This window comes from Arachis ipaensis, chromosome B4 (genome assembly GCF_059453495.1).
Source record: "Arachis ipaensis isolate K30076 ecotype BB chromosome B4, ASM5945349v1, whole genome shotgun sequence".
Taxonomy (NCBI): Eukaryota; Viridiplantae; Streptophyta; class Magnoliopsida; order Fabales; family Fabaceae; genus Arachis; species Arachis ipaensis.
Window position 1 is genome coordinate 88,615,406 of NC_142439.1, and position 13,072 is coordinate 88,628,477.

At 38.4% G+C, this 13,072-nt stretch overlaps 1 non-coding gene across 1 annotated transcript; it reads left to right on the top strand.

Annotated features, from left to right (window-relative positions):
- The first annotated feature begins 8,799 nt into the window (after positions 1–8,799).
- Positions 8,800–8,907, top strand: LOC148568284 (small nucleolar RNA R71). The gene has a single exon (XR_015881477.1). It is a non-coding gene; the product is annotated as a small nucleolar RNA R71 (small nucleolar RNA).
- Positions 8,908–13,072: the final 4,165 nt, after the last annotated feature.

The following is a 13,072-nucleotide window of genomic DNA, read 5'->3' on the forward strand; positions in this document are numbered from 1 at the left end:
ACAAGTAAAGTAAATGGCAATTAAAATAAATAAATACTGTAAAGCAGACTTTTTGCAAGGTAAGAGAAGTTGGAGGTCCAACGTAGTTATCTCTCTCAACTATAATGAAAGTTGAATCTAAACTCCACTTGGTCAACCTTTACTAGGGCAAAGGAGAGTCAAGGGACTAATTAAATTGACCTTTGAATCCTATTTATTTCCTAAGAAAAGGTTGGGATTACTTAAGTTCAGCTCAATTAGCAAGATAACAATTATCAGTTATGTTGAGTTTAATAAACGTTGAGTTACTGAATCCTTAACCAGAACCAAAAGGGGAAAAAGTAAAATTGATAGAATAATAAAAATATCCTTAGATGGGAAGCAATGGTAACTTAATTCAAAGAGAACAATCATAAACTGAAAATACCTCAATTATCATTAATTCAAATAACAGTCTGTAACATGAAAGAAATTCATAAATTCACTGATCAATTCAAGTGCTGGAATAAATAAAAGTACAAGGAAGCTAAAACAAAGGAACGTAAAACCTGGATTGAGAGTCACTCTTAAAACAAGAAGAAATCCTAATTCCTAAGAGAGAGAGAGAAGATCTCCCTCTGAACTAAATCTAAATCATTGAAAATTAAAATATGCGAGCTCTCTTTGAATGGATGCATTCCCACACTTTATAACCTCTGGTCTATGCTGTCTGTACTTGGATCTGGGCCAAAAAGGGCTTCAGAAATCGCTATGAGCATTTTCTGCAATTTCTGGTGCGTGGCCTCTGTCACGCGTCCGCGTGGGTCACGCGGTCGCGTCATTCAGAGCTTTTCCTTGCCATGCGGTCGCGTCAGTCATGCGACCGCGTCGCTGCTGATTCGTGCTTGGCACACGATCGCGTCATCCATGCGATCGCGTGGATACCAGTTTCCTTAAAGCTCCGTTTTGCCTTCTCCTTCCTATTTTGTATGTTTTCTTTTCCATCCTTTAAGTCATTCTGCCTTAGAAAATCTGAAACTACTCAACACACTAATCACGGCATCGAATGGAAATAAAGGTAATTAAAATAATTAATTTTTAAAGCTTAGGAAACATGTTTTTCACAATATGACATAATAAGGAAGGGAAAGTAAAACCATGCAATTAATGTGAATAGGCAGGTGAAGGATTGTATAAATCACTCAAATTAAGCACAAAAGAACTCATGAAATATGGGTTTATCAGTGCTCTTCCATGGAGGGTGGTGATGGGATGAAAAGATCATTATGTGGTTGAAAAGGAAGTGCACTAGAGCTTGAGGGTTGAATTTTGGAGGTAGAGGGTTGGTTCATGCGAGATATAAGATTTTGGAGTGTAGAGGTGAGACCAATGATGTTAGAGATAAGTGTATTGTTATCCAATGGAGGTTGGGGTGGATCTATGTATGGCTCATTCGGTTCATAGGGTGGTTGGTATGGTGGATGTGGGTTAGGGTCATATGGAGGTAAATGGTGTAAAGGGGCTTGTGAGTTTGGTGGTTCAAAGGTATGTTGGGGAGGTGGTTCATAAGCACAGGGTGGGGTTTGTTGGTAATTACAAGGGGCTCCACCATATCTATCAGCTTGGTATGCATTGTAGAGTGGTCCTTGCCCATGATATCTTGGAGGGTGTTGTTGCCTAAAGGGTTGATCAGATCCTCTTGGCTCCATCCATCTTTGATTGCTTAGACCTTGATGCATATTCCTGTTATAGCTTCCACTCCTTTCAACAGATTTAGAACTAAACTCAAAGCGAGAGGGGTGAGAATTCATGGTAGCTAATAAAAATTAAAAATGAAAATAAAAACAAATTTAAATTAAAAGGTTATTGAAATTAAAATTTTTGAATTTGAAAAATTAAATTTTGAATTTTTGAGTTTTTAAATTTTGAAATTTGAATTTTGAAATTTAAAATTTTGAATTTTGAATTTTGAATTTTGGAAATTAAATATTGAAATTTGAAATTTGATTTTTGAAATAAGATAAGATAAGATTTTGAAAAAGATATGATTTTTGAAAAATATTTGAATTTTGAAATTTAAAACTAAGATAAGATAAGATGAAAATTTTAAAATCAAAATCTGAATTTTTTTTAATGGAAAATTCGAAAATTCAATAAAAATAAAGAGAACAGATATTTTTGAATTAAATGAGGAAAGAGAAAAACAATAAAATGACACCAAACTTAAAATTTTTAGATCAAAACGAAGAAAACAACTAAGAATAACTTGAAGGTCAAGATGAACACGAAGAACAAATTTTTGAAAATTTTTTTAATAACTAAATAAAAACCAATAACCTCTTAATTTATGAAAAAGCAAAAATAAAAACAAAAATAAAAACAAATAAACAAGTAAAAAGCAAATATTTACAATAACCAATAATAAGGCACACGTTTGCAATTCCTCGGCAACGGCGCCATTTTGAAAGAACTGAAGATTGATGGTTTAGAAGTTATAGTAAACTCTCGTTGCAAGTATAGTTACTAAACCAAGCAATCAACCTTTCTTACAAACGTTTTGGTTGTCACAAGTAACAAACCCCTTTAAAATTGATAACCGAGTATTTAAACCTCGGGTCGTCTTCTCAAGGAATTGCAGGGAAGTACGTTCTTATTATTGGTTATGAGTCTTATAAATTGGGGGTTTTGAAGTTTGGGCAATGGGCACAGGTATATTTATAAATTAAAGCAATAAAAATAAATAAGAGATTTTATGTAATTAATTTAAAACCCTTGACCCGGAGAAGATTAATTGGAAGTTCTATCCTTGTTGGATTTTTCTCAAGATCAATTGATAATTGAAGGTTGCTTCAACTTAGTTATCCTTTACTAAGTAAAGTAAAAGAAAGTCAAGTAAGTTGGAAGTCTACTTCTATTCACAAGTTCTAATCCTCTCCCTTGGGAAGGATTAGCATTAGTGACTAGAGAGCCCAACAATAAACCCAATTACAATTTAACTCTTGAGTAATTCAACTCAAGGGTCTCCAAATATCAATCAACTCCAAAATCAAGTTAGGATCTAACTTAGAACATCAATTAATAACAAACAATAGAAGAAGTGATAAATTTGAAATACCTCAATTGCATTAATAAAAAAAATCAATCTAACACGGAACGGTTCATAAATTAAATTAGAAAAATAAATAAAAGGAACATTGAACCTGATAAAATGAAACAATCCTGAAGCTAAGAGAAATCCTAATCCTAAATCCTAAGAGAGAGGAGAGAACCTCTCTCTCTAAAACTACATCTACTCCTAAAATTGTGTGTTATGAGCTTGTGATTATGAATGAATGGATTATCCCACTTTATAGCTTCTAATCTGTATTTTTTGGGCCGCAAACTGGGTCGAAAACAGCCCAGAAATTGCTGGAGAAGAAATCTGCCACGCTGATTTTTGCCACTGCGACGCATCCGCGTGGAGCACGCGTTCGCTTCACCTAGTGTCAGGGCAACTATGTCATATTATATATTAAATTGAAGCCCCGGACGTTAGCTTTCCAACGCAACTGGAACCGCGTCATTTGAGTGCGAAGAGGTCAGGCTGGACAGCTTAGCAATTTCTCCAACTTCTTGTATTCCTTCCACTTTTGCATGCTTCCTTTCCATCCTCTGAGTCATTCCTGCCCTGTAATCTCTAAAATCACTTAACACACATATCAAGGTATCTAATGGTAATAAGAGAGGATTAAACATAGGGAACTTAAGGCCAAAGAAGCATGTTTTCAATCAAAGCACATAATTAGGAAGGCAAATCTAAAACCATGCAAATAGTATGAATAAGTGGGTAAAGAGTTGATAAAAACCACTCAATTGAGCATAAGATAAACCATAAAATAGTGGTTTATCATGGATTGTCTCCCATCTAGCACTTTGCTTTTACGTCCTAAAGTTGGACGGTCTTCAGGCTCATTCTGCTTCTGTTGGTAGGTCTTCCAAGAGGAAAACCTCTAGTTCTTTGTGATCCTTCATCTTTTCACCATGATAAAGCTTTAAGTGATGTCCATTGACCTTAATGAATTTGGAGCTAGAAGGATGACGCAGGTGAAAAACTCCGTATGGCTCTGCCTTTTCTAATCTATAGGGACCTTCCCATCTTGATCTTAGTTTGCCTGGCATAAGCCTCAGTCTGGAGTTATAAAGAAGAACTAACTCTCCTGGTCTGAACTCTCTCCTTTTTATGTGCTTGTCATGGACAACCTTCATCTTCTCTTTGTATCGCCTGGAATTGTCATATGCTTCTAGGCGAAGATTCTCCAATTCTGCTAGTTGCAACTTTCTTTCAGCACCAGATTCTTCAAAATTCATATTGCATTCCCTTACAGCCCAGAAAGCCTTGTGTTCCACCTCTACTGGAAGGTGGCAAGCCTTTCCGTATACTAAGCGGAAGGGGCTCATCCCAATGGGTGTCTTATACACTATTCTATATGCCCAGAGTGCATCATGTAGCCTGGCACTCCAGTCTTTCCTATGAGGCTTCACTATCTTCTCCCGAATGCATTTGATTTCTTTTTTAGACACTTCCGCTTGTCCATTGGTCTGAGGATGATAAGCTGTTGCTACTTTGTGAACTATCCCATGCTTTTTCAGTAATCTTGTTAGTCTCCTATTACAAAAGTGAGTGCCTTGATCGCTCACGATTGCTCGTGGTGATCCAAAGTGACAAATAATATGGTTTCTAACAAAGGAAACAACAGTGTTAGCATCATCAGTACGGGTGGGGAATTGCTTCCACCCATTTAGAAACATAATCTACAGCTAACAATATATAAAGGTAACCATTAGAGTTTGGAAATGGACCCATGAAGTCAATGCCCCAAACATCAAACATTTCACAGAAAAGCATAATCTGTTGAGGCATCTCATCCCTCTTGGATATATTACCAAATCTTTGGCATGGGAAACAAGATTTACAAAATTTAGCAGCATCTTTAAAAAGAGTAGGCCACCAGAATCCATAGTCTAAGATTTTTCTAGTTGTTCTTTGAGGGCTAAAGTGTCCTCCACTCTCAGAAGAGTGGCAGGCTTCTAAAATGGACTGGAATTCTGATTGGGGCACACACCTTCTAATTACCTGGTCAGCACCACACCTCCATAAATATGGGTCATCCCATATATAATATTTAGACTCGCTTTTCAGCTTGTCCCTTTGATGTTTAGTAAAATTGGAAGGGAAAGTATGGCTAACTAGATAATTAGCTACAGGTGCATACCAAGAACTACTTCAGATACTGCACACAAGCTATCAAATGGAAAAGCATCATTTATAGGAGTGGAGTCATCCTTAATGTGCTCAAGGCGACTTAAGTGGTCTGCCACTAAATTCTGATTATCACTCCTATCCTTAATTTCTAAATCAAATTCTTGCAGCAGCAGTATCCAACGTATTAACCCTGGTTTGGACTCTTTTTTAGCTAATAAATATTTTAGAGCTGCATGGTTTGAGTACACTACTACCTTCGTACCAAGTAAATAGGCTCGGAATTTATCCAGAGCAAAAACAATAGCAAGAAGCTCTTTTTCAGTAGTAGTGTAATTAAACTGAGCATCATCTAAAGTTTTAGACGCATAAGCAATGACGAAAGGATCCTTACCTTCGCGCTGAGCCAGCACCGCTCCTACTTCATGGTTGGAGGCATCACACATAATTTCAAATTGCTGGCTCCAGTCTGGTCCTCTCACAATTGGAGCTTGAGTCAGGGCAATTTTCAGCTTATCAAACGCTTTTATGCAATCTTCACTGAACTCGAACTCAATATCTTTCTGTAGCAGTCTGGATAAAGGTAATGCTACCTTACTGAAGTCCTTGATGAATCTCCTGTAAAAACCTACATAGCCTAGGAACGAACGGACTTCCCTCACAGAGGAGGGGTAAGGTAAACTAGAAATGGCATCTACCTTTGCTGGATCTACTGAAATACCAGTTTTGGAGACAACATGTCCTAGAATAATCCCTTGTTTTACCATAAAATGACATTTTTCAAAATTCAATACAAGGTTTGAACTAACACACCTGTCCAATACTCTAGCTAAACTATCCAAGCAAAGGTCAAATGAATCACCATATATGCTAAAATCATCCATAAATACTTCCATACAGTTCTCAATAAGATCTGAAAAGATACTCATCATGCATCTTTGGAAAGTAGCCGGTGCATTACATAAGCCAAAAAGCATCCTTTTGTATGCATACGTTCCAAAGGGACATGTAAAAGTGGTCTTCTCCTGATCTTCAGGAGCTATATGAATTTGAAAGTAGCCTGTATAACCATCTAAAAAGCAATAATGGGATTTACCTGATAGGCGATCAAGCATCTGATCAATAAATGGCAAGGGGTAATGATCCTTGCGAGTAGCTTGGTTGAGACGCCTATAGTCAATGCAAACCCTCCATGAATTCTGCACTCTAGTTGTCAGGAGCTCTCCATGCTCATTCTTTATTGTTGTGACTCCAGACTTCTTGGGCACCACTTGTACTGGACTGACCCATTCGCTATCTGAGATAGGATAAATGATATCTGCTTCAAGTAGCCTGGTTACTTCTTTCTTGACAACTTCTAAGATGGTGGGATTCAATCTTCTTTGGGATTGACGGACATGTTTTGATTCCTCTTCTAAATATATTCTGTGCTCACAAACTTGAGGGCTGATACCTACTATATCCGCCAAGCTCCATCCAATTGCTTTCTTATGTTTTCTCAGCACACGAAGTAGTTGTTCCTCTTGTTGAGAAGTGAGTTCCCTTGCAATGATAAATGGAAACTTCTGATTATCCTCAAGGTAAGCATACTTGAGGTGTGGAGGAAGGGGCTTCAATTCTAATTTCTGCTCATGGCTAGGTTCTGAATCATCCGGGGCTAGTGGTAGTGGTAATGTGTCTTCATTATGTTCAGAGGGTGTCCTCACACTTGGACCTTGCTCCATGTGCTTCTCTTCTAATTCTTCTTGGTGAAGTTCAGCTACAGTTTCATCAATGATGTCGCACTGGAAGATAGAATGATCTTCCGGAGGGTGCTTCATAGCTTCATTTAAACTGAAACTCACTATTCTGCCATCTATCTCAAAGGAGTAAGTTCCTGAGAATGCATCCAGCTTGAACTTCGAGGTTTTCAGGAATGGTCTTCCAAGCAGGATTGATGATGGTCTTCCTGAGTCATTAGGGGGCATTTCCAGGATATAGAAGTCAATAGGAAATGTGAGCCCCTTAATGCTCACTAATACATCTTCAGCAATTTCAACTACTGTAATAAGGCTTTTATCTGCTAACATAAAATGAGCTACGGACCTTTTTAAGGGAGGGAGCCTTAGAGTATCATATATAGACAATGGCATTATACTAACACACGCTCCTAAGTCATACATGCAATCAGAAAATATTACACCTCCAATGGTACAGTTAACCATGCATGGACCTGGATCACTACATTTTTCAGGTATACCTCCCATTAAAGCAGATATAGAACTACCTAAAGGGATAGTTTCTAATTCATTAATTTCTCTTTATGAATGCATAAATCTTTTAGAAACTTTGCACATTTAGGTACTTGCTGAATAACATCAAAAAGGGGAACAGTTACCTCAACCTTTTTGAAAATTTCTACCATTTTGGGATCAAGTTCCATCTGCTTTTTGGACTTCCTTGCAAGATGTGGGAATGGGATAGGGATGGCGCTACTTGCAGCTTCTGCATCCTTTGGTGCTTCATTCCTTTGCTGAGCTACTTCTTCTTCAACCTTGTCTTGTACTTCATCTTCCTCTTCAGCGTCTTCCATTTCCGCATCTTCCACTTCCACTGAGTTTTCAATTGGGGCGTGTTCTATTGGGCTTGGCTCCTCCTGATTTCTCTCTGGCAGTGTGGTTCCGGACCTCAAAGTGATGGCATTGATGCAACCCTTGGGGTTAGGTAAGGGTTGAGAAGGAATTCCACTGGAGCTTAAAGGTTGGTTAGTGGAAGTAGGTAATGAATCTATCTGGGGCGGCAAGAGCTTGCAAAGTGGCATTCAGACCATTTAGAGTAGAGTTCGGTGTAGTCTACATCTCTTGTTGTCCTTGTGCAAGAGAACGAAGCATCTCGTCATTTGATGAGGAAGTAGGATAAGTGATCTACAGTATTTGTTGTTAGTTTTGCTGGGGTCTTTGTGATTGTCTTAAGTGAGGAGCTCTGTAAGGTTGGTTCTGATTCTACTGTCTGTTGTTGTTATTCTACCTTTGGTTTCCATTATTGTCTTTGCCTCCTCTGTTATAGTTGTCCCTCCAGCCATGGTTGGAATTATCCCTCCAACCTTGGTTGGAGTTGTCCTGCCATCCTTGGTTATAGTTCCCACCTTGGTTGTAGTTGCCGTCTTGTTGATTGTATCCTTGATTTGGACGGTCATAAAAGTTATGAGTAACTGCCACAGTATTGTCTTTTTGTTGGAGCTGCGGGTATTCATCAGTATAATGACTATAATCAGCACATATTTCGCATACTCTTTGGGGAACTAACTGTTGGCTTTGCTGTGGTGGGGAAGGCTGAGCTTGTTGTTGTTGATTCAACTGTAATTGCTTCAGTAGGTTGGTCATTTCATATATACTCTGTGTAAGAGCAGTAGTCTCAGTACTAGAGGAAATTTCTGCAACAGTCTTCGAGTGGTTATTCCTGTGCCTGTGATTCCTGGTGGACTTAGCTAAGTTGCTGATTCGTTGCCATGCTTCATCTGCGGTCTTGTACTTTTTCAGAGAACCATTACTAGCACCATCTAGTGTGGTTTTATCCTGAGGCTTCATGCCTTGAGTGAAATAGCTGATCAACACTAGCCTATCAATCATGTGATGGGGGCATGCGTCTAAAAGGTTCTTAAAACGCTCCCAGTACTCATAGAGAGTTTCTGATTCACCTTGAACAATGCATGAGATTTCTTTCCTTAGTCTGTCTGTAACTTTAGCTGGAAAATATTTTTCTAAAAATTCTCTTCTGAGCGTATCCCAGTTAGTAACAGTCGCTTCAGGTTGGGAGTAGTACCACTCCTTTGCCTTTCCCTCAAGATGGGAAGGCAGTTAACAGAATAGAAGTTTCATTCGCACCCTGATGCCAAACAGTAGAACAGGCTGTCTGAAAATCCCTGAGGTGCTTGATGGGCTCCTGAGCAGGTAAGCCATGAAACTTGGGCATTAAATTGATTAGTGTAGTCTTCAGTTTAAAATCTGTAGCCAGAGTTGGATGATGCACTTGATACGGCTGCATTGTAAAATCCGGGGCTCCAGCTTCCTGGAGAGTAATCCTCCTAGGTGCTGCCATTCTATCTGCACGTGAAGTAACTGAATCAGTAGTAAAGGAGCTTGTTTCGCTCTCGGATGGTGGTTCAGATTCGCCCTCAGATGAGACTGGTGAATCGATAACAATCACTTCACCACCCTCAGAGGCTAACCGACGTTAAGCTCGCCTAATACGTGAAATAGTTCTTTCAATTTCAGGATCAAATGTGGCTAAGCTCGGATCAGGCAGTGAATGCGGCATTCAATGAAAGAAACATATAGCTCATGGTAATAAAATAAAAATAAAATATGCAAATAAAAATAAAGATATGTGATGAGCGGATATTTTATACGCTTTTTGGGAGGTATTTTCATATAGTTTTTAGTAGGATTGAGCTACTTTTTAGTATATTTTTGTTAGTTTTATGCAAAAATCACATTTCTGGACTTTACTATAAGTTTGTGCTTTTTTCTGTAATTTCAGGTATTTTCTGGTTGAAATTGAGGGACCTGAGCAAAAATCTGATTTAGAGGCTGAAAAAGGACTGCAGATGTTGTTGGATTCTGACCTCCCTGCACTCGAAATGGATTTTCTGGAGCTACATAAACCCAATTAGCACGCTCTCAATTGCGTTGGAAAGTAGACATCTAGGGCTTTCCAGAAATATATAATAGTCCATACTTTTTCGCGAGTTTTGATGACGCAAACTGGCGTTTAAATGCCAACTTCCTGCCCTATTCTGAAGTTAAACGCCAGAAACAATGCCACAAACAGGCTGCAACCTGGCGTTTAACTCCAAGAGAAGCCTCTACACATGTAAAGCTCAATGCTCAGTGCAAGCACACACCAAGTGGGCCCCGGAAGTGGATTTCTGCACTATCTATTTTAGTTTACTCATTTTCTGTAAACCTAGGTCACTAGTTTAGTATAAAAACTACTTTTAGAGACTTACTATATACCTCATGACAATTTGCATCTGAACCTTGTATCTTCTACGGCATGAATCTCTAAACTCCATGGTTGGGGGTGAGGAGCTCTGCTGTGTCTCGATGGATTAATACAATTACTACTGTTTTCCATTCAATTATGCTTGTTTCTATTCTAAGATATTCACTCGCACTTCAACATCATGAATGTGATAATCCGTGACACTCATCACCATTCTCAACCTATGAACGCGTGCCTAACAACCACTTCTGTTCTACCTTAGATTGAGTGTGTATCTCTTTGGTTCCTGGTTCACGAGTTTGATTGCCTCTCCTGACAACAGAGCATTCAAATCCGTGAGATCAGAGTCTTCGTGGTACAAGCTAGAATCAATTGGCAGCATTTCTGAGATTCGGAAAGTCTAAACCTTGTCTGTGGTATTCCGAGTAGGATCCAGGAAAGGATGACTGTGACGAGCTTCAAACTCATGAATGCTGGGCGCAGTGACAGTGTGCAAAAGGATCAATGGATCCTATTCCAATATTAGTGAGAATCGACAGATGATTAGCCATGTACATGGACCCTTTTCACTGAGAGGACGGCTGGTAGCCATTGACAACGGTGATCCACCAACATACAGCTTGCCATGGAAGGAGACCTGCGTGCATGAAGAAGAAGACAGTAGGAAAGCAGAGATTCAGAAGACAGAGCATCTCCAAAACCTCAATCTGTTCTCCATTACTGCTTAACAAGTATTATTTATTTTATGTTAATTACTCTTCATAAAACCAACTAATTTTATTAGTTTCCTGACTAAGAATTACAAAATAACCATAGCTTGCTTCAAGCTGACAATCTCCGTGGGATCTGATGACAAGTCATCTTAGCCTAGTTTCACTAGTCTTTTTCTTTTGTTTTCAGTTGATTTTATGAACTTTATTGAGCCATAAGCAAGCCAACTGGGTAGAATTTCATGTTTCCTTTGATTCAATCAACCATGGATGAATTAATACAATTTCATGAGGTTTTATGCTATAATTGTCATATATTATGAAAGAATAACAATCTCATGATTTTGAGCATAGCTTTGATATGTTTGGTTGATTGATAATAGGTGAAAAGAGCTTCGAAGAAGGTTGAAGAAAGAAGAAAGGGCAAGGAGCAAGAGAGAACAAAAAGCTTGAGCAAAAGCTTGCCTCAAACTTTAGCTCAAGCTTTTGGAAAAGTTGAAATCACCCAGGATGGAGCAAAAGCTTGCGCCAACGTTTGCCTCAACCTTTTTGGCAAACGTTGGCGCCACACACCAACACCCTGAAGGAGAAAAGCTTGTGCCAACGTTTGCCTCAAGCTTTTTGGCAAATGTTGGCGCCACACATGTATACCCTGGAGGAGAAAAGCTTGCGCCAACGTTTGCCTCAAGCTTTTTGGCAAACATTGGCGCCACACATGCACATAAGGGGATCCATGTTTGGCTAAAAGTTTGACCTCAAACTTTAGCTCAAACGTGGATATCAGCAAAAGGGGGTGGCTAATATAAAAAGCTTGAGCAAAAATTTGCCTCAAACTTTGACTCAAGCTTTTGTGCTTTATGTCCCGATTCACAATGGGTTTCTCTCCAACTCCAAGTGCAATCAACAGAGGCTTTTATCAACCCAATTCCATCAAGAGCAAAGGCCCAATTCAAGGCTTGAAGACCATTTGAAGAAAGTGTATAAATAGCTTAGGATTTAAGTTTTCCGGGAGCTTTCCTTTAGCATTGGGAAAAACACTTACAGAGAGAGCTCACCTTTATATTTCTTGGCATTGTTGTTTTAATTCAAGGGAATTTGGGAGGAGAATTGATCTCTCTTCTTCCTTGTTCTTGCTTGAGCACTCTTTACTTTTCTTGCTTCGGATCTTGGGTGAAGAATTGAAGAACTTCTGTTTCAATCTCACCTTGAGATCTTGTTAAATTTTCTGCATAATTGAATTCCAATTTCTGTTAATTGCTTCTTCTTCTACTCTTTCTGCAATTTACATTTCTTTATTTCCTTTGCAATTGTTCTTGCTGGATCTAGGAAGGCAGTGAGATCTAGACTCAGCTATCTAGTCTCTTGAGTCCTGAGATCTACAGTTTTAAATTTCAATTTCCTTATTTCATTGCTACACCAAGCTTTTTCTCATTTCCGTTTTAGATCCGGTTTAATTCAAGTCATCTTCTACTTTTCTGTTTATTGCATTTTACTTTTCCTTGTTTAATTTCTGCAAATCCAATTCCCAATTCCCTTTACAATTCAAGCCATTTACATTTCTTGCACTTTAAGATTCTGCAATTTACATTTCTTGCAATCTAAGTTTCTGCAATTTATATTACTTGCACTTTAAGATTCAGCCTCTTTAATTTCTCTGCACTTTAAATTCTTGCCAATTGTCCCTCTCCTTTTTAATTTCATGCAATTTAGCTTCTGTCAAATACAAACCACTCAAATCAACTATTGATTCGCTAGACTAAGTCATCTACTAAACTAAATTGCTCAATCCTTCAATCCCTGTGGGATCGACCTCACTCCCGTGAGTTTTATTACTTGATGCGACCCGGTGCACTTGCCGGTTAGTTTCGTGTTGGATCATTTTCCACACATCAAGATCGACCCTTACTCACGTAAGGTATTATTTGGACAACCCAATGCACTTGCTGGTTAGTGGTACGAGTTTTGAAAAGTGTGATTTACAATTCGTGCACCATGTTTTTGGCACCGCTGCCGGAGATTGTTCGAGTTTGGACAACTGACGGTTTATTTTGTTGCTTAGATTAGGAAAAATTTATCTTTTTAGTTTAGAGCCACTATAATTGCGTCTTCTATTATTGTTTTTGGTTAATTTTTTTTTTAAATCCTTATTTTCATTTTCAAATTTTTTTGAAAATTTATTATA